This window comes from Rhamphochromis sp. 'chilingali' (genome assembly GCF_963969265.1).
Source record: "Rhamphochromis sp. 'chilingali' genome assembly, chromosome: 8".
In the NCBI taxonomy this organism is placed as follows: domain Eukaryota; kingdom Metazoa; phylum Chordata; class Actinopteri; order Cichliformes; family Cichlidae; genus Rhamphochromis; species Rhamphochromis sp. 'chilingali'.
In genome coordinates this window covers 15,604,383-15,628,784 of record NC_137935.1, presented here as the reverse complement: position 1 = coordinate 15,628,784, position 24,402 = coordinate 15,604,383, and the positions used below count along the sequence as shown (strand labels likewise).

Below are 24,402 nucleotides of genomic sequence, written 5' to 3'. Positions count from 1 at the left end.
CAAGTTAAGAATCATAAAGATGCGTTTTTGTGGGATAGTGAATGACAGTAAAATAATGCAGAAGGAGACAGAATGAGAGTCAGTAAGAATATAGATAACAGAGCAGAGGGTGCATCTGCCTGCAATGTCATAGCGCTCTCATAATTTGTATTTGTGTGTATGCTTGTGTTAGTTGATCTCTGTTTGAGACAAACTTAATCTGCTTAGACGAACGCTCTCCACCTGAGACAACCAATTAGTCCCAAATGTACCCTGAGGTATTTGTGTGTACACAAAGAAACACAAAGATGAAGAAAACAAGAATGACTAAAGGGAAGAGAAAGGAGTGGGTGGCCCAAAAGGAAAAAAAATCACATCTGTTGATAGAATAAGGCCATATTGTTTGGTCTGACAACAATTGGTATAATTTTAAGGACATTTTCACGGTGCAGTAAAACATGAGTGAGGTGAGTGAATGTCTGCTTCATGCAGGCTGATTCTCAGTGAGTGTTCCCATTAGTCTCTGCAACTTACACGGCTGTCCTAGTTCTGGAAGGTGACACACTTAGAGCTTTATCACTACAAGTCTGCACTAATTATCGACATGGTTCACATTTGACAATGGGTTAATTGGATCACAATTCGACACAGCAAATTGTCTCGTAAAGGTTTAACATGTATGAAATTACAGAGGTGAGGATGAGAGATAAATTACCTCAATTCTTGAAATATGTCCAAAACCTTTGAGTTTGTCATAAACTTTTCTCTACATAAATGCGCTTTTGAATCCTTTTTGTCTTATTTTAATGTTTCTCCTCTATCATCATTTCAGCCTTACCTAACTCTTTTTTAAAATCATGTCCTTCATTTTCTTCCAGTCCTCAATTTCCAAAATGTTCTCAGAGGCACGATCAGGCCGTGTTTCAGTAATTCATTCAGTGTTTGTCTGAGCAGCACACAAATTGGCCTTCACAGACAGAGGGGAGATTGGGGGCTTCACCTGCTCCTGTCCCCTTGTTGGGGTCACAGGCAGGTCCAGCTACGCAAGCTGATTTTAAAAATGTTCAAAGCCTCCAAACACTTCTTGTTTTCATTGTTCAAGTGGGAATCCACAGCGACAGAATGGGGGCAGTTTCAGAGCTGTTTAGACTCAGGATGTTTTATCCATGTCAGACGCTTACCATTTATTAATGTAATTTATTAGCCCACCACCCAATGTAAGCTTTATGCCACAGCTGCTCTAAATTAACACTTTTAAAAAAATGTTTCTGTAATGGATAATCCAGCTCTATGCACAAGCTGTTTAATCAAAATGATATTTTTGAAAATTATAGTTTTACGCATAAGCAGTAAAAAAAAAGTAATTTAACGCACATTTTTATTTTTTGTATAAGAAGCCATATTGATGCCACAACTGGACAGCTTTATCTTAGATATAGATCACTATTACTTTTTATGCTTTTTTATGTTTAAAATCTGTATGAAAATGTGCAATAATATGCTATGCTAATAAGCTAATATGCTAATTACTTTTGTAGGTTTGCTTTCACACAGAACATAATTAAATAAGCACGATTGCCATATCTATCTTTTATGAGACCTGCAGACGCTCTTAGTGCGAACCGCGATCTTTGATAACGTTTGGCATTCTCTGCTGTGCTGTGCATCTATTTCATTTTCAGTCACTGCAGTTCCAGAAGCTTGTTTTACACACGCTGGTGGTGTATGCTGTGTAAGGCTTTCTCAGCGTTACTGATATGATTGCCTCTTCTGTCTACTGGGACTCATAAATTCAAAACCACCATCAGGTCAGCTAACTGTCTGCTAATCGCTTCGCTAGTCACTGAAAACGTTGCTGAAAGCTAAATTTCTCAGCCTCAGCTAAGTGCTGCGTATAACCTTTACACATTTTCACTTCAATCTCTTATCGGCAGCCCTTAGAGTTAGTCAAGCACAAGGTTAAGTTGTGGCTATATCCAGACGCTTTATGGTTGTATGCTGTTACGGTCATGCGAGCTCTCCGCTTTAATGCTGTCCTGCTGTGCTCATGGCCTACAGTACAGCTTCAGATAACATTTGGTTAGGTTGCACATATGTTCTCTGACGGTGAACTGTCAGGACTGTCAGCAGCAACCTGCTTTCAATTATCCTCAACAGTAGCTTGTAGATTTTTCACTAGCTACGAAACTTGTTCCCCATATTAAACTGCCAGTTACTGTGACACACACACAGGGGTGCACTCTAAATGGCAGCATCTGTCTATGATTTGCCTCCTCGTGCTCAGAGTCCACATGAATTGTTATCATTCATTTGGCAGGTGTGAGTTTTCTGTGGAGGATTTCCAAGCACATGCACACACACACTCTTATGGATCTTCTCTTGTTTCATTACTGGCATCGCAAGTTTTACTGATGTGAACATATCCACAGTGCACACAAAATAATGGTCCTCCTGTTATGCATCTTGACTGGTGGTGATGGGGAACCTGGGAGCCGTGAAACAGGTTACATTATGTAAAGCCCACTGTAATGGTTTAGAACAGCGAGTGTCTTGTAAACTGCTGTGATGACTCTGAAGCCATGTACATTGCTCTAGACAGCAGGTGCTCATAACAGGAGTATTCAATGAGCACACCAGCTCTCTTATCACTCTTTCACTGGAGATCAGTGTCTCTGTCAGCTGACAGTCAAGTGGGCCGACAAAAAAACCAAAAAAAACCACGTCTATTTCCGAAAATGACATCAGAAGTTTTTAACTTTCAGCTTGTTTCCTTTTTCCTCCTGTCTGGATTCTTCTTGTTTCTCTGTCATCATCATTGCAACGGTCTTTACTTTTGTTCTTTCGTTCCCTCACTATGCTATAGTATAAAATCAATCATAGCTCACATAAACACAGCTAGAGAGGGTTTTTTGTCAATGGACCAATGGCTTGTCATACCAGCAACCTCCTAATTGGTGTCACAAAGTGTCAGGGGATGAGGAAATTTTTAGGCTCCACAGAGAACTTCACTGAAATCTGTCTCCACGCTTAAGAATACAGAGCTCGCAACAGGCGCTTGGAGGAAAATATTGCATTGAGCAGAAGGTGGATGGTATTCTCACATCAGTTTGACAAGATAAAAAGTAACATGAGGAACTAAGGTTTCACACTTAGCCGAATTCACAATATGAAGCCTGACAGCTTAAAGTCTAAATATCTTACTATAAAAGGCATCCGTGTCAGAGGTGAAGAATTACGACTTTCCTCTGTGGGGTCTTTGACTTCCTGGTTTGTATGTGTTGGCACTTGATGACGGGGCTCACTTTGCCAGCCATTGTTGAAGTGGTCAAAAGTTCTCCTAAATAGCACACCCACAGGAATTTCTCTTGGTCTGCTTGGCTCTAAGAAAATAAATACAGGAAATATGGAGAGAGATGATGTTTGGAGGTGCTCACCAGGAGAAACGAAACCATTAAGATTTTCAATGGTTGTGGAGTGTGGAGTGAGTGCATATGAGAGCATGAGGGTGGGAATGGATGTTTGTGTCTGTGTGTGCCTGTATGTCTGTGTCTATATGTCAGGTTGGGTATCAGACGCCACCTCTCTGGGGACACCTCAGGCCCTCCAAGGTTTGGAGGCCTATCTCCACCCACCACCACTTCCCCTGCCGGTGGCGGACTCCCTCAGGTGTCGGTGTGTTGGTGGTTCTTTGTGTCTGGGGGTGGGCGTCCGGGTACACACCGGCTCACTCCTTGGCGGCCGCTTGTCGGGGCCTGGGGCCTGGGGCTCGCTCGGGCCCCTTTGGAGGTGGGGTGCCCCCGGCCTCTCGGCCTGGGGCTCGGTCACTCAGGCACAGCTGGGGGCCGGCGGAGCTCACGGGCGCGTCACTGCAACTCCCCCTGACTTCTGCTCCGCGGCTGCTGGGCGAGCCCTCATCTGGGACTCTCCTCAGCTCTTACTGGAACAGTGGCGCGGCTGCCCCTCTGTTGGTCTTCCATGGTCTCTTGTGTTCTGGGGGCCTCTGGATGTCTGGAGTTTTGATCTCCTCCATACCCGCTTCACACCCTGGAGGACGGGGCTGTGGCCCCCCCACACTCCCTAGCAGATCATTACATGGAGAAACCTTTGGAATGCAAGCATGCTGATCCACACAGGTATGCACACATGGGTATTCACAGACGCGGACTAAAGCTTTCTTGGCTGCTGCCTCAAAGCACACTGTGCGCTGTCTATCTTGCGTGCTGCACAATATCGTTTATTATTTAGTAAATATTGATATCTATGACTAGCTAGTTTTTTGTGATGGTGCTTTGTTTTCTCTATTATTATGTTGCTCTTTGTTGTTTGCTGTCTCCTCTGTTTGTTTTTTTTGTTTGTTTGTTTTTTTTTTTTTCTCCATACAGGTGACCCAGGAGTTCTTTTTTTTTTTTCTCTCTCTCTTCCCCCCCCTTCTCACCGTCTCTTCTCCCCTTTGGTTTTCTTTCTTTCTCTCCCCCTCTTTCTCTCATTCATTCCCCCTGTCCTATTTATTAAAAAAAAAAAAAAAAAAAAAAATGACAAAGGATGAACTGAAGCTCTGCCATCACGTAATGTCGCATACTGCTGTTTCTGATGTCATTTAAAAAAAAAAAAAAAAAAAAAAAAAAAAAAAGATTTTCAATGGTTGTGCTGTGGTCAGGAACAGTTATTCGGTTTCTTTTATTATACTTAGATATGTATAAAAGAAATACAGAAAACTCCATAATAGATGCATATTTGTATGTGCTCGTCATTGTTAGTGCACGTGGTCTGTTTATCTAAGCAGTCTATCTAGTGTTTCTACCTTCATGGTCGTTATTGGTCAGTAACGCTGCCTTCTTCTCTTTTCTCTCCCCAGGTGGCAATTATGCACGGCAGTGTCTCATCTCTGTGCTTTGGTGCACACATACATAGAAAAAATGGTAACAGAACAAACGGAAGCCATCTCTCCCATTTCTGCTCGTGCGCCCTCTGTCATTGCCTCTGTCAGCAGGTAGATGGGGCGAAGGTCTTGCCCTGTGACATCCCAACTCTCTGCTAGTCTCACGGTGGCTCACATTTCGGGACCGTGGATTTGATTAGGCTCATATTGGCCGGCTGACTCACTGTCCTTGAGTTATGTTGCACTGTGAAGAGAGAGTCTGCATGGGTATGTGGTCAAGGAGAGATGGAGCTAAATTAGATTTTTGCTCAGATGGAAAACTAAAATAACCCCGCGCAGAATCTCTGCTCTGTCAGTGCCACAATTCCTCACTCGATTTGTAATTCAAAACACGACCTTGTCTTTAGAAAAATCATACAAACAGTACTTTTGTTTTAAATTTTCCACACGCCGCACCTCTCTGTGAATGGCAACGTTGGGTACGTCTGTCAGCACGCATTTCTATTCATAACTGAAATATTTATATTGCCATTTCAGATGAACTGCAAGGTTCCTTGACTCTCATACAAATATCAGGTCAAAACAGTTCACGAGTAAATACCTAGAAAATAAAGGAAAAAATAGAAGTCAGTAAAGTTTACCTAAGGGCACATTTGCAATATTAGCTTGCTGCTAACAGATGGGGGACATGGCAAACACTGACTGCTTAAATCTTCCAGCGTGGAACTTTTGTCTCTGCTTGTAATGAAAATAATTACACAAACATTGTATACAGATGGTTATGATACATACCCCCAATGTCTCCAATGGGGAAAAGTGGCATTGGGATAATTTTATGTTGCTTACATTTCACATAAACGCTTACATTTTAAGTCTTTAATCCTTTGAATGAATTCTTTATTTTTATTGTTTTGTTTTTTTTATCTTGAGATGAAAAACTTACTAGGTTTTGTTGACATAGACTTAGCCAGACTAGTCTTTGTCAACACTACAGTAGCTGTGACATTTGTCCCAGTGGAGCTTTAGTCCCTGCGTTTTGTTAAAGTGAGACAATTTGGAATAAAGAGCAAAGTTTTACTGCAAAAAATATGCAAAACTGAAATATTTTTGGTTGTCTGACTGATGAGAAGCAACATCATAGATCACATATCTCACTGCGAGATAGTGACTGCATCCTGTCAGAGTTGGTTTAGACAGTCGTGATCGTGGAGCAGAATAAACCAGACATAAAGTAAACTTGAAGAAAAACCCTGGACAATCCTCAAAAGGTGAAGATATAGGGGAGAAGCAATGCATGACTGCCTGAAATGTCTGAAAGACCTGAAAGTTAGGGTATTGAGCAGATTCAAAAGATGCAAAAGTCTTGAGTCACCCCTCACCCCTTTATGCTTTTCTAGGAAAATGTAAAATAGAGTAGTCTTTGGGAATAGATCTCCAGGCTGGTATAAAGCTGGTGCCAATCCAGATGGTATTTCATGGTGCATCAAAGTATGAATGTGTTCATGTATTATACAGATAACTTTAGACACTCACTGTTGTATCTCTCTCCTGACTTTGTCCATACATATTGATGACGATGAATTGAATCAAAATTTTCAATTTCAAATGTTATTGTTATTGTTAATCTCTGCCTCGCTTGTCTTTCTGCCATCAACCCCAACTGTTTGTTTCAGATGGCTGCCCCTCCCTGGTTCTGCCAAAGGTTCCTTCATGTTAAAAGAGTTTTTCCTCCCCACTGTCGCCGAGGGCTCGCTCAAAGGGGTTTGTTTGATTGTTGGTGTTTTCTCTGCATGATATTTACAATGGAAAGTGCCTTGAGGCAACAGCTGTTGTGCAAGTAAAATCTTACTATATAAACTTAATCTATATAAATAAAAGAAAATTGAACTGAAACGTGCATAGTGCCCATAGTTGTATGTTGTTGGTAGCCTTTGTGTTCTGTGTTAAGTGCCTTTTTATGCTTTATAAAGTACCTTAACAACAAGGAAAAAGGAACCTCTGATAATGAACAGGAGAAAGCCAACTGGCCAATGTCCAATGTACAAACGTTCAGAAAGCCTGGTGAACAAATCGTTCAAGACCATTTTAAAAAAATACAAGTTTGGAAACAAAATAAAGAAATGAAGTGTGGCTGAAGATTTCTGCACACTACTGTACATCTGTAGATGACAGTACAACTGTAGACTCACTTTAGGTTTAATGTTCAGTCTATCTGTATAGGGAGCAGTATTTTTTCCTAAAACCTGGCTCTGTTTAAAGGTTGCAAACCTTCAAATGTCAACTTCAGATTATTAGATTTTGGATAGCGTGCTTTTACCACAGTGGCACTGCACTCATTTTTCTTCACAAGCACAATTTGTACGATATATATATGCTCTGTCCCTTTGCCTCTGTAGTGGAACACCAGCACAGTTTCATGGCAGTTTTATGAAATAGTCATGAAATTCAATCTGTTAATTCAAGATAATGGACATTTTGCTCTTTTGTGTTTGCAGACACAAAAACCAGCTACATGCAGTATTGCTTCCAGTGAAAAAATCCAAAGATATGAAATATATTTCCTATTAAAACGAGTTTCTTTACCATGAAAAAGCCAGTTTGTTTACCTGTATCACCTGTATATTACCACATTCACACATTACTTAGCTTTGTGTATTTTTTTAAAAACCAAATTCTCCTTAGACCTTGGTCACAGGAGAAGAAAATCCACTAATATGAACTGAGGGGTGAAACTTTCACAAAAACACAAGACCTCCCTATGTCAGAGGTTTGCTCTGGCTCCTCGGGTATCGTTAAGCTTGGGTTAGTAAGCCACTGTAGCTATGGTACAAGGAAATAACATTACTCATGGCCCTCTGGTAGCAGAGCCCACCTCCACTTTCTACTACAAGACGCACACTGTCAAAGTGCTTTAGCTTATGTCACAGAAATACAGTAACCTAAAAAAAAAAATAAGTTTGCAGAGTTCATCGTTTCTCACATCTGTATCCAATTTTATCTCCTTTTTCCAGTCTTGCATCTTATGAAATGCTAGTTATGGGTTCATTACCCTGTTGGTAGCACATCCAACCAGGTTTTAGGCTTTTTCAATTATTTATTTATTTTTGCTAACAAGCTGAGCTAAGAAGGAGAAGAATTCAAGCAATAAAAAGTCAGGGGAGAGCCATAAATTGTGTCCCCCTCCAGTGTGTGCATGACTTAATTGCTCTCTGTCTTTGTGATATTGGGCCAGGAGACGCACATACATACATCCACGAGCACACACACACACACACACACACACACACACACACACACACACACACACACACACACACACACACACACACACACACACACACACACACACAAACCTGGCTCTGAAAGATATAGTAAATTTGCTCTGGAATCACATGACATGTGAAACAGATGTGCTGCTGATAAGCACACTGAAACAAAGACTATTGAACGGGTAGAAATGGCGCAGTAGGGCAGGAGGAGGTTTACATGTCATTCTAAAGAAAGCTTCCCAGATTCCACTAATCTGAGCCTGGATTCTCGCTGAGTTAAAAACTCTCTCTGACTTATAACATGACATATTTCTCTCTATAGATCCTTTATTTTTCTTTTATTCAATTCCCACAATTTCTTTTGCGTTTGCTCTCTTTTTTTTGCCAACGTTCTGTACAAAAAAGCTTCAACACCTAGGCTGGGCTGGCCTGCTGACTATACAAACAGCTTTATAGCATTCTTGAGCATGAACTATGTCTTCTCTTCACCTCTGTGTACACACTACACATTTCCTTTTCCAAATCTGTTATACCCTTTGCAGAGAGACCTCCCTGGAACATCCTCACCCCTGCGCTGCTTCCTCTTTGTTCCATATTTAACCAAATCGCCACAGATTGCAGCCTTGCCTCCTCTACCCGCACTCCCCACTCTGGTTTTTATTTCTTTATCTGTTTTGTGTAAACGCTGTATACACATGGTACGCAAGCGGGCACATGGTCAGCCGCATTCTGTGTTTACACGAGCAGGGACAGAGGCATGCCAATGGTTTAAGCACGGTAAACATATCTTAAATGGATGTCTGCTCCACAGTGTGGGTGATGTCATCACGTGTGCTCCCTGAGCCAAGTTCAACATTCTACACATGCAAGTGGCGAAGAGGGATGCCACACGCAGGAAAACATATGACCAAAAAAGACAATCCACCATTGGCTCTTGCATCAGTAGTCTGCAGCAAACATCATTAAGCTAAGAACTGTGACTAGCAGAGCAAAGAATTGAGTTAGCTCCGACAGTCAGCTTTCATTTAGACTCATTAGGTTACAGCTCATTCTTAGGCCTGACACACAACCCTCGTTTTTTTCCCAATCTTTCTTTCATTTCTAACCCCTTTGTATCTTCCGTGTTCCCTTCCCATATCTGCTTAGTTTTCTTTATCCTTCCTTGGACACATGCAAAAAAAAAGTAAGAAAGAACACTTATAAACACCAATATTTACACTGCACAGTAGAATGATTACTTATGAGCTGATGCCGTGGCAGACTGCAGCCTGTTTTTAAGTCAATGACTCACTGTGAGCAATGGTTAAGGACTGAGAGATGGAGCTGCAGTCAAGAAGCTGAGAGCTGGCTTACAGAGGCTGGGATGAAGGAAGACAAGTTCTCTGCTGTTTGGCTTGGTGCTGCTCTGCCTTAGATGGCTGTGTCTGGGAACAGGGTTTGTTTTCAGCATCCTCTCCTATTTGTCTGCTTTTATTTTCTCTTAGCACAAAAAAGAGCACTTGTGAGTAAAAGTATGTCTGCGCAGAAATGTGCATACAGTGCTTTGTGTTGTTTGCGTGCACATGAATAATTCAGGAATGATGCTGTTGTTAATGCCGGTCTGGAATTTTATATTCAAATTATTTCATACCATTTGTTCATTCAAAACACATGAATATGCAAGGCGTGTTTTTCATAATCTTTTTTAAAAAATCTGGTCTGTCGTGCATGCGAAATCAAATAAATATGTATATGTAATAATATGTGAGTTGCTTACAAATAAGACCCCATACTAACAATTAGTTTGATTAGACAAAGAACCGTAATTTAAAAATCTCGGTGCTAAATCCATGAGAGTTTAAACTTGTCTCACTGGAAAATGATCATGTCCAAAAGGGCTCTCTTGCTCTTTCTTACACACATTTTCCAACCCTTTATATTAGCTCCAGTCATACCAGCCAGGAGACCAGCCCATGACCCCCTAGTAGCCACCAGTGGATACAGAAAAAAAATTATTTTCTCCAGCTAGCTGGTGAGTGTCGCTTGCTGTCGCTGCATGTAATGGCTTGCAAATGGGAAATATGTTGTTGAACTAAAAAGCTCCTTGAGATTGCCTTGGATTCTAGCAGATTGCCACAGTCACCTGTTGTTTATATGTAACGTGCTGATTTGCTACTTCCCAAGTGGTTGCAAAACTAAGAGGAGTGCACCACAAATGAGAAAAGGAGATCATTCAATGTTAAAGTAAAAGCTGTGCTTCACTGCTGCAGCAAACATGTCTCAAATGATGCAACTGTATTGCTTATGAGTAATAATAGGGATTGGATCCATAAATGTGCAAAATGTTGTACCGGTGTTAAAATTGTTGAGATTCTTTAGCCTTAAGCAGCTTTTTGACTGTTCCATCCCTGGACCTACATTTAAAAAAACACTGATTGATTTTAACGCGCTGCAGCCTTTCAGTATCATTTTTCACACAGCTGCATAATGACTAAACTTAAACATGTAGGGCTTACCTTATTTTACACTTAGCCCTCTTTATCCTGTGCTGTCTTTTTCCATAGTGTTCCTAACTTGTGACAACTGCAGTAACTGTGTGATACTAAAGCTGGTGCTCTGTGCCTCTGTGGTAGAACTGAGAGTAGACAGTAGCTTGTATAAAATGCCTTCTACTTTGTGTTTAATATTTGTCTTAGTTTACAAACCAAACTGGACTAGGTAACCAGGTAACTCCTGAGGAGTATGGGTAATGTAGTCTCGCAGAGTGTCTGTCTCAGGGTAGGTCTGAGCTCCCTGGCAGAGTACTATAAGGGGATTGGATATGCTCTGCTAATGCTATTAGTGCTGCAGCTGGGGATTACTGTCTCCAAAGGAAAGGGGAAAAGGGTGTGAAAAGTGAGAAATCATTCCATCAGGGAATGTGTGTGTGACAGAAATTTGCATGTTTGGATCCATGTTGAAAGAATTTTTTTTTTTTTTTTAAGGAAATCCACATAAACCGATGCACACCATCAAAGACAGCAAGTCCATGGTTTCAATGCAAAGCGTTGTGTGATTTATTTATTTATTTTTACATTTCTTTTGACTATCAAAGTACTCCAGAGATTTGAGTTAATTAGTCTATTAGGCTGGCCAGCACCTCTGAGAAGCAGACTTATTTTTAGCTAAAAGAGACATATATACATGTTGTGACTGTATTGCACACAGATTATTGGCTTTTCACCTATTTGTCTGTTAGAATATTTTGCAGGATGCCAAGAAAGAAAGCATTGCTTTCTCACACACACACACACACACACACACACACACACACACACACACACACACACACACACACACACACACACACACACACACACACACACACACACACACACCTATCTATCTATCTATCTATCTATCTATCTATCTATCTATCTATCTATCTATCTATCTAATGTGCCTGTGCTCCTCTGGTAGCAGGCATACACTACAGTGCATACATGAGAATGTTTAAATATGCATGATGTTCAAAGGGATGATAAAACAGTCTTTCTCAGAGACCCTAAAGGCAACAGTAAATCACTACTGAAAAAGAACATGTGGAAGATCAGCGGATTTCAGTATACAGTACATGTTACACAAAGGAGGCATGCTCTTGATTGTCCATCAGGCTTTCCCCATAGTTATAAACCAGCTGTTAACTAAGAATGCATGCCTTCCGGGTAAGCTGCTCGGATTGAGTAATGTAAAATAAATGCAAAAATAAAAAAATAATAAGTGTTCTAAATCACTAATCACCTCATTTGGTAAATATCATAGCATTACAAATGTGTGCAGTGTGTATCAAGAACTCACAATTATCCATGGCAAAATTATTTCACAACACATTTGTTTGTCCAATAAAACAGAACATCTTTTATACTGCCTGCTGCTGCTGGAGATGATTTTCTTAGGTTTTTCTGATTACAACAGAGCTAACAGTTTAACTCTTACATACAGTTTAAGTCAAATTTGGCCTGTTTTGACAATAAAATCTTATTCTTTTAGCCTCAAATTAGATGAATTATCCTGAAGTTACCCAAAACACAGAAATAAATGAAAATTTTGAAACAAATTGGACATAGTTGTACAGTTGCTACTAATTTTTATAAACCAAGACTGTTCTGGGTCAAATTGAACCCATATCTGTTCAGATTCATTTTAGATCCACCTGTGTAAGTCAGTTCAAGGACAATGGTGATTTTTGAGAAGCTTGAATCAGTGCCATTTCAATGAGTGTGGAAAACACAAATGCAACACAGCTTTCCTACCAATTACCTTATAATTTTTATGCTTTGTATTCTAAATATTAATTAATGTTGAATTAGTATTAATAATTATAGTTGGTAGTTATGACATTTTTTTATGGTGAGATTCTATGACGAGTGTTTCACTGCTGTAATGTTTACACAAGATTTTATAATAAATCCCATCAGCTCCAGTATGTTCCTGCCATTTTCACTTTTTGTAGAATATACTTAAACTCATTGTGCCTGTTGGGTTTTTATCTCATATTAAATAGGTGGTATTGCAAACAGAATCCCAAATCCCCCCCACCCCACCCCCTCTGAAACGAGCAGAATAAATCATCTATTTATTAGCACAGGCTATTTATGCATTCAAACTACTATCTGCAAATTCACTTGGAATTCTTGGAAATTTGGCCACATTTCAAAGTATGAAATAAATGAAGCAATAAAAACTCACATGTTTTGAAAAGCTTCTAGAATTGGGGTTTCAAATTCAAGCCCATTAGTAGAGAAAGTCAGTGTTTGTTCACGCATTACTAATCAGATAAAATCTGCACATAAACAAAGTTTTTTGTATCATTGTAACATACTATAATAGCCAGTTAGTTGAAAAAGGTATGTGCATCTCTTAGACCAAAGCATTTCTTTTCTTTCTCAACTATTTCTAAACTGTCATGAAACCAAAGCTTTGTTTTTCCTCTGTTATCCTTCACCCGTCTGTCTCTGTGTCTTAGCATCTGTTCTCTTTCTTCAGCATTCTATTCAGTATTCATTATGTCTCCCTGTCCTTCCCTTGCCATCTCACACATTTACACATCTTTCTGCTACTTGCAATAAGTCTAGAGATTGCCCTTATTAATATTTACCAACACCAAGTTACCAAGGGCAATCTGCTGAGATTTGTTCACTCCCACCATATTTTATGTGCATGCATCCATTCTTCTGTGTGCTTCAGACTGTGCTGTGTATGTATATGTGCTTGCCCGGGTGTGTTTTATTTTTCAGAATTCTAACTCTTCTCTCAGTAGCCTTAGGTATACTTCGATCAAACCCAAGAGTAACCTACGTTATCTGAGACATCAAGGCCTCCTTCGCATACAGCGCCTTTCCTACTATACCCCATACACAAAGCTTTTTAAGAGCCCGATTTCATTATTTATTTTGAGGTTAGCTTGAGTCTAAATTTGATGCAGAGCATTTTCTAACAGCATTGTTAGGTAACTGATAATTCTGTGTCTCCACATTTTTTTCCGAGTTAAGCAGCAACAAGCAAGGTTGCAACAAGATTACATTATTCTGTTTGAGTAGCACTCCAACCAGGTGAGCAGATCTGACTGAATAACTGGAACAAGCAGGGTTATTTGTCTACTCAATGCTTATGTTTCTGATTGCATAGTTAACCCATTATTTATCTTTGTTGTCCTTTAGTTACAGTGTGGTTGATGGTCCTTGTGGTCAACATACTCACAATAGTGAAATGAACTACCCACTAAAAGTTTTAAAAACCTTCACACAAAATGCGTGCAACTCTTGGGGGGAAAGAATCTAGGCATTAGTATTGTGACACTGAACACTGTCAGTTCTGGAAGAATGCACTTCCAGTTATTTGTAATATATACATTGAGTGGGCATCACGTGTGTTAGTTAAGTTTTCTACAAACAAAACAACCAACTCCCTTACCCCTCCAAAAAAACTGCAAAACTTGCTGTCCTGATGAATTCCTATGTGAAAGTGGCTCATGGTTTACTGACAAAAGGGCCCACGTTAATGTTTTCAGTAGGTACGATTCATATAAACATTTGCTATGCACTTTTCCATTTCTTTTTCATACAGGGATATATAGTGCGCTTATGTATTTTCAGCAACTTCTCATATTTTGAATAATTTATACCCACACTAAACTAAAGTACCATTTGTCAAATAAAAACAAAAAGTAATGAAAATATCAGCTCTGAAAAAAAAATTGCTTTTGTGAAAATGTGTTGCTAATTTTGAAAGAATTACTGGTAATTTGAAGTTTGACTCTTGCCAAACTCTTGAGAGTTGCTGCTTTTTTCTTCTTGACATTTCACTGGTGTAAGCAGAACTTACTCAGGTTCAACAACCTTTAATTTAAGGGTGATGACAACATTCTGGTATTCTCTTTGAGTTTCTGGCAGGAAAAAGACTGATTAGCAGTCGGTATTTGTGCATTTGTGTCTCTTTTAAACAGTTTTAAAACAGTTTTGTTGTAGACTTCACAAAACATAATTGTATTTATTTGGTTTTGATTTGTGATTGTTCTACAATAGCCTCCTTCATATTGTTTGGGTGATACAGCAGTGGCACTGTTGATAATCTGCATGTAAATGAATTTTAAAAAGAATTCATCCCAGTGATGCTTGTTCATTCTGTTTGGTGTGAGTTTGTCTCAGCGGGAAGAGTCTGATTATTACAGAGGCAGACATCGAACCCCTCGCCCATCCCCGCTCCATTTCTCTGAGAGAGACGAGGGAAGATGTGTTTAAAAATAAATGGGTAAATATTATTTTGCTGTCAGATATATTGTTTAAAAAGCCTGCTCAGACTGTCATCAGCAACTGGAACTCAAGTCTTGACTAGACGTTCTGCTGTTTACAGATTAATCTAAGCGCTCACTATTTAATCACAGGTTCAGTGTTATTTAGATGTATGATATAAAATATTTTTGTTCTGCTTCTACGGGTGTAATCACAAAAAGGGGTCTTTTCATTTTGCAAGCAATATAATAAAGCACCCTGATGACTAAATCAAATGGCAACTGTCCAGCACAGCCTCTACATCCCCTGATAGCAGGGAAAGAATTAAAATATAAATGTCCTGGAGTTTGTCAGAATAAACTATGGTTTTAGTGGAGGCTTCCTAAATAAATTTGCATGTAATGTTTTTGTTCCTTCTCGCTACCTTGGTGTATTTGGATCCATGATGAACGGTGTCAAAATTTCTCATTTTTTAAACTTTGATCAACCTTTGCAAGATCATCCATTTAAGTGTAATATTGCTGAGAATAAAGATAGAAAATATATGTGCATAAGAATTCCCCCCATCATCCTGAATGACATAAATACATAAAAAGATGTGCTTGAAATAACATCTATGCAGATACCGCTCAAACACTGTCTATAAAGGTCTTCATATAGAAAGAGGTGAGAGAAATATTAGCATAATACTCCTGGAACTGCCTCAGTGAAAGTTTGTGACATATCATAGAGAGCCACAAAATGAGTCCATCACATCAGTGATGAGTCCATTCATCATTACCAGATTCCCAGATGGGGTGCCTCGATGGTGTTACCGTAATTACCTCAGACCATTATTATCCCAAACTCCTATAATGACTTCCCTTCTGCTATGACCATGACGTCAAACTTTTTTTTTTTTATCATATGATGTCCACAGTCCTGTAATTGCGGTTCCTGAGTGTTTATATTTATTGTCAACCCCAGCGTAATGGGCTGAGAGTGACAGCACCTATAGGATTCAACTATAAACTTAAAATAATAGATGAAATCCAAACAACCTCTCAGGTTGTGGTTTTTGATTAATTAGTTAGTTGACTGATTTAATTTTTTGCACACTTGAAGATCGTGTCAGTTGAAACTCTTCTTGAGGTGATGGTCTGGTTCACTTTTTTTATTCAACTTGAGTGCTCAAAGCGCTTTTGGCTACAAGTCTCATTAGCCCAGTCACGCACACATTCAGCACTTTTATCTGCACCTAAGCATACACTCACAGTCTGATGGATGAACAGGGGGCAACTCTGGTTTCGCTATTTTGCCCAAGAATATTTCGACATGTGGACTGGAGGAGTCGGTGACGGATCCACCAATTTTCTAATTGGTAGATGACCTACTCCACAGGTAATCACAGCTAGCTGGGGCCAAGGTGACACACTGATGTGTCATATCATTGATATGAAATGACATATCAGAGCATCATTGAATAGAATAAAGGTGTGACATAACACAAACATAAGAACAAAAAATGCCCTCAGTAACTGGAACTTAAAAGGGATTTTTTTGACCCTAGGTCTCATTTTTTTGTTCCCTGGAGCTTTTTAAAATATATTTGTTTATTGTAATACTAACTACATCTCTTTCCGCATTTATTATGAGAGGTAAGTTTCTGCTCTGTGAGCAGCCTTTTGCTTTCAAATTGTTTGCACAGTACAGATATATAACCAGACTTGTTTATTTTGTCTGGTAGCAGACTGGCACTCAACTATGCAAGCTAACGTTACCTTCTAACTTCCATGAGCAAAACCTTTTTGTCAGGGCTCTGTGTGCAGGCGGATGGAGAGGAGGATCCAAATGCGAGACTCGGACACGTAATACAACTCAAAACCTCAGCTTTATTGCTGGCATGAAGACAAAACATGAAGTGAACACTGAATACTGAGACCAGAAACACACAGGCATAATCTGATGGTATGACACGACAATGAGCACAGGAAAACACAGGGCTAATATACACAGGGTGGTAATCAGGGAATGAGCAACAGGAGGGAGACACAGCTGGGAGAAATTGGACTAACGAGACAGGGGAGCAGTAGAACTGAACACACTCACATGAGACACAGACCTTCACAATAAAACAGGAAACAAGAAACCACTAAACAAAGACGCAGACAGAATATAACACATGCAACTCAAACAATACATGAAACAACAAATCCTTAAACACGGATAAACAGAAACATGGAACTCTAATAATAATCATCATCATAGTATCAGAGAAACAAAACAATCATTCAAAAATAAACCAAAACATAAGAACTCAAAATGCTGGGTCGAACCTGACCCAGAACCCTGACACTTTTTCTATCCAGCAGATAATGCCACATATTTAATTTGGAAGATTTTTATATTAGATGCCCATCCTGATACAAGCCCAAATGGACTTCACAAGTTAGGCAAATTTGCAATCCAAATTGTGCAAAGTTAACACACTGGTGATAACTTAATGTTAACACCAGTTTTGTTTAGTTTTTTGCATTAGCTGGATGATTCTAAATTGTTGTCCGCAGGGTACCCAGTAATCTCCAAGGAAATATAAAATGTCGAAATGAAAAATGTAGCTAACGAGGAAATGTCAAAAACTGCAGATCCTCCAGTGGCCTCCATTAGATCAGAAATCTCCACAGACTTCCACGTTAAACTGCCCAACTTTACAGTATTAAATAATATTTAATTATTATTATAGATACTTAATTACTCATCCATCTCTAAACTGAATTTAGGGATTTCATCAATTTGATTGACAGATGTCCCAACCCAGGCAGCTGAAGACAGTTAGTTCCTGGCTAGGGCTGCTCAGCTAGCCAATCACTGACCTGGCCCTACCTACCATGTTTAATGGAATCGTGTGACAAAGTGGTGCAACCCATCTAGAAAGTTAGCGCTTCAACGTCCTTCAGTGTGGGTGAGTGACATTTTTTAATAGGCTTTTACTTAGTACTAATTAGCAAATATGTTTGTCTGTGCCATTGGTTTTCTGGAAACACCTTGCTAACCAAGCTCACTGGCGTTAGCTAATAACTTTGACATTTTATCCAAAGGAGGTGGCTTCTGGCTTAAAAAGAGTAACTAAAACGAACTTGTAGCCAAACCACCAATGTTAAGCCTTTGGGGGATATCACGGTGGCTACATTCATGATTTATATAAAGTCTGTGGGTGTATTATATTTGTGAATTATCTAAAGCAGTAGGCTACTTGCCACAGAGTCCCACCTCCCCACCCTGCAACAATACTGCACGGAGAAAAATTGCTTGCACAGATCAGGAGCAATTGATGAAGTTGTAGTTCCTGTACACATTAGTCTCTCTAATGTATACAGGAATACTCCCAAAGTATAGTGTAGACAGGTGCACGATGTTTACAGTGCAGATGTGCCATAAAAATCTAAACCAAAGTGGACAAAAATCTAAGAGCTGCAATAATTAAACAGTTTCACCACCTTCATTATGCATAAACCTAATCAATGGCTATTGCGCTTAAGGGGAGCTAAAGTGTTGTTAATGAATCGTTCCAATGAGCAGTGAGTTCTCTGCCTCTCTCTCACTCACTCCTGCTCTCTCTGTGTGTGTGGGGTTAGTGTTAATGTCTCTAATGAATAGATGTGGCACCCAGAGTCTGTGGACACCTGCTACTACCATTAGTCCCAGAGAGCAGACTAATCATCCTGGCTTTCAAATCTGAGCAGGTGATTCAGTGTCCCTCAATTTCAAGGACCCTTCATTACACAGACCACCTGAGTGTTTAGCAATAATGCTTGTACTGATACGTGCTTCTTCTAGAGGCAAAAATGGAAAACCCATGGAAAAGCCCAGTGTATTTAATTTAGTTTTCTGCCCCTCAGAGAATTGCCTGCAGGAGCAGCTTGCAACTTAGTGGCATGTTCTCTGCATACTTAAAGAAAAAAGTAGAGTGGTGAGTTTGAGTTGGCAGCTCAGAGAAGCATGGTAACCCGTGAGTATATAGTTGTATATAGAATAAGAGCTTTACACTATAATTGTTGATTTAAACTTCTGTAGTGAATATGCAGTGGCAATAAAATGCTGAGAATTTTTCTCTCGTGGATTTAGAGCAAACGTTTTTGCATCCCTCGTGTTTTTTCACTCATTTGTATGTTGTCTCACATCCTTTCTGTTAGTTTTGAGAATTTGGTGCCGTCTGTGAGTTCTTATAGTGAGGCTGGGGTTATTATTCTGTCACTGATCCATTCAAAAGGTATATCAAAAAGTATTCAGGAATGCATAAGAGAAAATGATGATACTAAACAGGCCAATCACAATCATTATGGCCTACATAGAAGTTACATGTAATTACATTTCTACACCACAAATTTAACACCAAAGTATGGATCCTATGTAATGCTGGTAGTAATTTAGGTATCCATTATACTGTCAAATTTAACTGCATACCATTGTACATGTATCCTGTCTTCAGGTTTTGTCATAATTTCCCTACTCCATGTACCGCATAGTTAATAAAGATAAACATTAGTCACATGTGATTAATTACTCCAGGAGTCACTCTCATGGTCGAGCATTGCTAGCTCGGCCTAGGTCACACCAAGTTGTTAAAGCTAAATGACACAGGCACAAAAGGACTTAAATAATGATTTGATCATAAACATTTACATCTCATAAATCCTTAGTATACTAACGCTTTTAGTTTATGTTTCCCCCCTTGAGGGTTTCATCTGCATTCATAAGTGTAAAGTTTTGTTGCCAAAATCCAAGAACAGGTCTTATTATCATGCAGCTCAAACAAGGACCTGTAGAGTTAATAAATATAAAGTTTATATCATTAAACTAAAAATCTCTAAATTCAATCAATATAGTTATCTTGGCATGCTTAAATTCACTTTGACCTGTTGCCTCTGAACTCGACTTTACCCTGGATTTCTGCCTTTTGCTGCCAAACTCGCTGATTAAATTATTGTCAAAACAATTTCAGCAATCGATGCTCACTGATCCCAGTTCTTATCTGTTCCCAAAGACAGAGAACATAGTGGGGATGTTTCTGTTCTAAATGTTGTCTACTAAGTTTTTGGAACATGCAAAAATTAATTTGGGGTCAAATGGATTAGACGCAGAGTGGTTTGCTCCAAGACTGAGATATTGAGGGGCAGAGAGTGCGGTGGAAGATGCAAAATAAACGAAAAGCGAAGCTAGACGTTTAAAGACTGAGCGTTGGGGGTTACCAGCGTGATGGTTGCGCTGCAGGACTCAGCTGTGATATGCTGATTTATAGGGCCTGAAGGACAGCCACGACCTTCCACCCACTCTGTCTCCATGGGCAACGGTAGAGAGGAGACCTCGTCTCTTTTTCTTCCTCAGTCTCATTCCCTCTACTTCTCATTCTTTATACTGCTCCTTTGCTCGCCCTCTGTTTCTGCTCATTTTCTGTCTATCAGTCTACAGTTGTTGATAAATCTGTGCACTAAATAACTAACCAACTTCTAGAAAAGTGAATAGTGGAGGGAACCGTTAGTCTTTTTGTATGTCTGTCTGTATGCCTGCATGAACATGTGTAGCCACCCAGTCATTTAACTGGGCTATCCAGCTGTACTTCCCTTGTTTATAATGTGACTGAAATGTGTTATCAAAGGGCAGCAGGCCTCAGTGGACTGGCAGTAGCAATGAAGAAAAGGAAAGAGACCGCAAACAGGAAGCCTGCTTCCAGTAACCATTACATCAACCCGCATGCTCAGAACACAGACACACACACAGCGAGGCAGACACTCATTTCCACAACTCTTTCTTAACGTAAGAAGGCAGAAGCAACAGTTAGTGGTCACATGACCACAAGAGTCTTTCCTCATTTCAGCGTCAGCTGGCTCCAAGCAGATGTGAAATCGAGGCATGTAGGGAGATTTCAGCATGTGAAGTATTTTCTTGTTTGACTCTTTATCAGTATTTTATCAGAATATTCAGTCCGAACTACAACAGCAAAGGGGGGGGGGAGCTGTTGCCATGGCAACCAAAGCCGCGGCAATCGTCATCACGAGGCTTCTTCTGCATTGTGTGTGTGTGTGTTTGCGTGTGTGTGTATGGACACAGCGTGTGTGAGTTCACCCTCCTCTCTTCAGGCAGGAGGCGAGGACATCCCCCTCTAACACTGTGCCAGAGAGGAAGAGAGAGAGCGAGCGAGAGCAGAGAGAGAGCCTGACTGAAACCCCATAATGCACCGCACGCTGCAGGGCTGAAGTCGTGCAGATTCATCAGTTCCTGTTCGAGGGGTTGTCTGTGAGCGCACACGCACTCATACACCCAGACCGAAGCAAGAAAATACACGGACGTCCAGGCAGGTAAGACAGCTTTGCTCTGACCGCACAGATAGCGCCGAGTTTTTCGAGATCGTCTGTTTCTCTGTTCACCCCTGCCAAGTGAGAAGAGAAGAGTGGCTCTATACAGATGCCAGGGTGTGATTAATATTTGACATGTTATGATCCCGACAACTTCTTTGCCTGTTGCTTGTGACTGCTGCTAAATTCTGTCTCAAAAAAACCTGAAACTTGGATTATTCAAGAGGAAGAGTATATTAAATAGAGCGGAATCAAAATAGTTGATATGCCTGTGCTATATTCATGTCAGTTTTTGGTTGTTACTTGGCTTGGTATTTGCATGCTTTTTTCCTTTGATCTAGCAGGTTTGTTTAACTGTAGCCAGTTTCAATACACTGGATGCGATTTTTGTGCGCGCTTCTGTTCAGATAGTGCTGGTTAACATGATGAAACTTTCAGGAAATTACAAATTGTAAAGCACTGTCATTCTGGACAGTTAAATTCATCAGAAACAGCGTAACATGTTCATTTTATACTAAAACATATCTTTTTATTGGACAAAAAATATATTTATCTATAAAAAAAGACAACAATTATACAACGTTGTAAAACGTATACGTTTTTAAGGTAGTCTACTATACATGCCCTAAATGACACTGGTGTAAGCTGACAGGTAAAAGGGTAGCTTTTGTATTCATTTTGCGGTTTAACTGTCACAGAGGCTTGTGACCGTATCTCTTGCGCCAGAGACTGAGGCAACCTGAAAAGCGCAATTGCATCAGCTTAGCGCACACACTCTTAAACTTTATTACCTCCAGACTCAACTGGGAAGTCTCCCCTCTGGGACTCAAGTGTAAAATCATGTTTCAACAATGTTAAGTAGAAAGACAAAAAAACCCCAAATCAGTCAGTAAAACTGGTTATTTTGGATTAAATCATAATTTCAGAAAGACTTTTGAATGTGTTTTCTGAAGAAATACAAATTCTGTGTTTAAATGAAATATGGCTGAAAGTAGTTTTATTTATAGTGCTCTTTATCACAAAAGAGCCCTCAAAGGAGCTATGACACGAGGAACTATATTTGTGTATCTTGCACCTTTTGGAAACAATTATGTAGGTATGGGATCTGTTTTTGCTCAACATTAACAGGCTATGCAAAGAGATTTTGCAAATAAAATTTAAAAAAAGGAAAAAGAACAGAAAAAAAGAAACTACAATGCAGATCGCACAAAAATGTCTTGTGAATATTCAGCTTGTCTCCATTTAGCACTGGCCAAAAACCAGTCTCTTTGCTGTGCCACTGCAAAAAATCCACCTGTCACATTCAAAATGGAGTTGATTCTCTTTTTCATAATGGTTGCTTTCATTAATTGTCTCCCTCCATGTTATCTGTTGCTGACTGTATCCTCTTTACCTCTTAATCTTCTCTGTAGCTGTGTTGGTGCTTAAAGATGTACTTGATTATTTCCAGGTTTGTTCATGTATGTATCTGCGTAGCTGCTTCGTTAAAAGTTTGCGGGGGGCTTGAAGAATAGTGGTTTCAGATCGTGAGAGTAAATCCAAAATTTCTCTGAATAACAGTGGTTATACCAGAACTATTTCAGTGGTGAGTTTAAGAGGTTTTAAAACAAATGATATTCAAATATTCTACTACTGGTCTGTTATAAAGCTCTGTGTTGAAAGATTCCCTCATTTTCAGTACAGTCACACTAGCAGGGCCCCGAAATATGTTGGTACCTGTACACAGAGCTGTTCGGATTGAGGATGAACTTCTGGAAGGTTAAGTATTTGCGATTGGACCTGGAATGGTTAACAACAGACTTGCTATGTCAGGTTGTCCCTGTATGATTTTCGCTTCTGCAAAATCTTTAAGGTTTAAGGCTTTTGGTCTGGGCCCAACCCTGGCTTTGCTCAGCAGCATGGCTCAAAAGTGATATATGGGTCCAGATCTGCTCGTTCAACTACAATTGATGCTGTCTCTGGTGTTCTGCTTAAGATTTTCCCTCATTCCTGCCTTTATTGACCTGGAACACAAGTTCCACATGTTCACGAGTCCATGACCTCATTTTGATATGATCAGCATGAGAGAGGATTGAACGTGTAACGGCTTGTGTTCGAAAGCAGTGACTCAAAAGTCTTTTGTCGTTCTCTCTTCCATACACAGACATCAGCAGAGTGGTGAGCAGGAACCTTAGTGTGCAATAAATTATCTGCAATTGCAGCAATTATCTGCAAGTCCAAGACCTTTCACTCTGCCTTGTTTTTTCATCACTGTATTTATCCCTTTTGACTAGAAGGCTGCTTGTGCAAAGTCCTTTTACTCAAACAATTCTAAAAGAACGGCGTTTTACTTGATTATTTCCATTTCATACTACTTACACTTTGTCTCAGATGGAACATATGCAGTTGAGATTCATACCTTGGAGCTGGTAATCAGAGTACATCAGCTCCTTACAAATAGGGTTCAGTCAGACATCTTGCATTTTAAAGAACAAATAAAATAGCTGCACTGTAACACTCGCACAGCCGTTGATTTTCTGAAGTAAGAAATGCAGTTTTACATTTGAAGTTTGAGTAGCTTTTTATAAGACTAATCAATAGTTTTCTGTTAGCAAAGAGACAAGCTGCAAAAATAGTGTAAAACATGTCACCCCTAATGACATATCCACAAAACATTATCACCTCAACCTGCAGTTACAGACTTAGCTCTGCCTTCCACTGAAGCTTGTGTTACTGCTTGGGTTGACACTGAACACACTGCACTGGGAAGCTGTTTCAAGAGCTATTGCTACACTACCCAGCCAACAGCAAGGGGCAGTGAGATCCTAGTTGAAGACTAATGAACACAGAATATTTTGCTGTTAAGGAGACAAATATTTTTTGAGCATGTGGGAGTAGACAAAGTATACATATTAAGTTATTTTATGTGTCTCTAATTTACCGAGATGAATATTAACCATCCATTCATTCATCCGTCCATCCATCCATCCATCCATCTAGGTACACCCTAGACAGGTCGCTAATCTCATGCAGGGCTAATATATAGAGACAAACAAACATCCATACCCACGGTTACTTCAGAAACACATTAACACACAAGTGCACACATGCACTTAACCTAACCCCATAGATGTGTTTAAACTGTGGGAGGAGATCTCACGCAGACATGGGGAGAACACAGAAAGGCCCCAGCCTGGATTTGAACTCATGAACCT

At 39.8% G+C, this 24,402-nt stretch overlaps 2 protein-coding genes across 3 annotated transcripts in view; one reads left to right on the top strand and one right to left on the bottom strand.

Moving 5' to 3' along the window:
- Window positions 1–24,402, bottom strand: part of LOC308401559 (succinate receptor 1-like) — a gene marked incomplete at both ends in the record, with an annotated part of 53,692 nt that overhangs the window by 9,505 nt on the left and 19,785 nt on the right.
- Window positions 20,645–24,402, top strand: part of LOC308401812 (muscleblind-like protein 1) — a 68,333-nt gene continuing 64,575 nt past the window's right edge. The window contains exons 1-2 of one of the 2 annotated variants that reach the window (XM_080890246.1): window positions 20,645–20,767; window positions 20,997–21,211. The gene's annotated coding sequence lies outside the window, so the exon portion shown is untranslated. Of the gene's footprint in view, window positions 20,768–20,915; window positions 21,212–24,402 lie in introns of those variants that run through there. The other variant, XM_080890247.1, reaches the window with a different exon arrangement.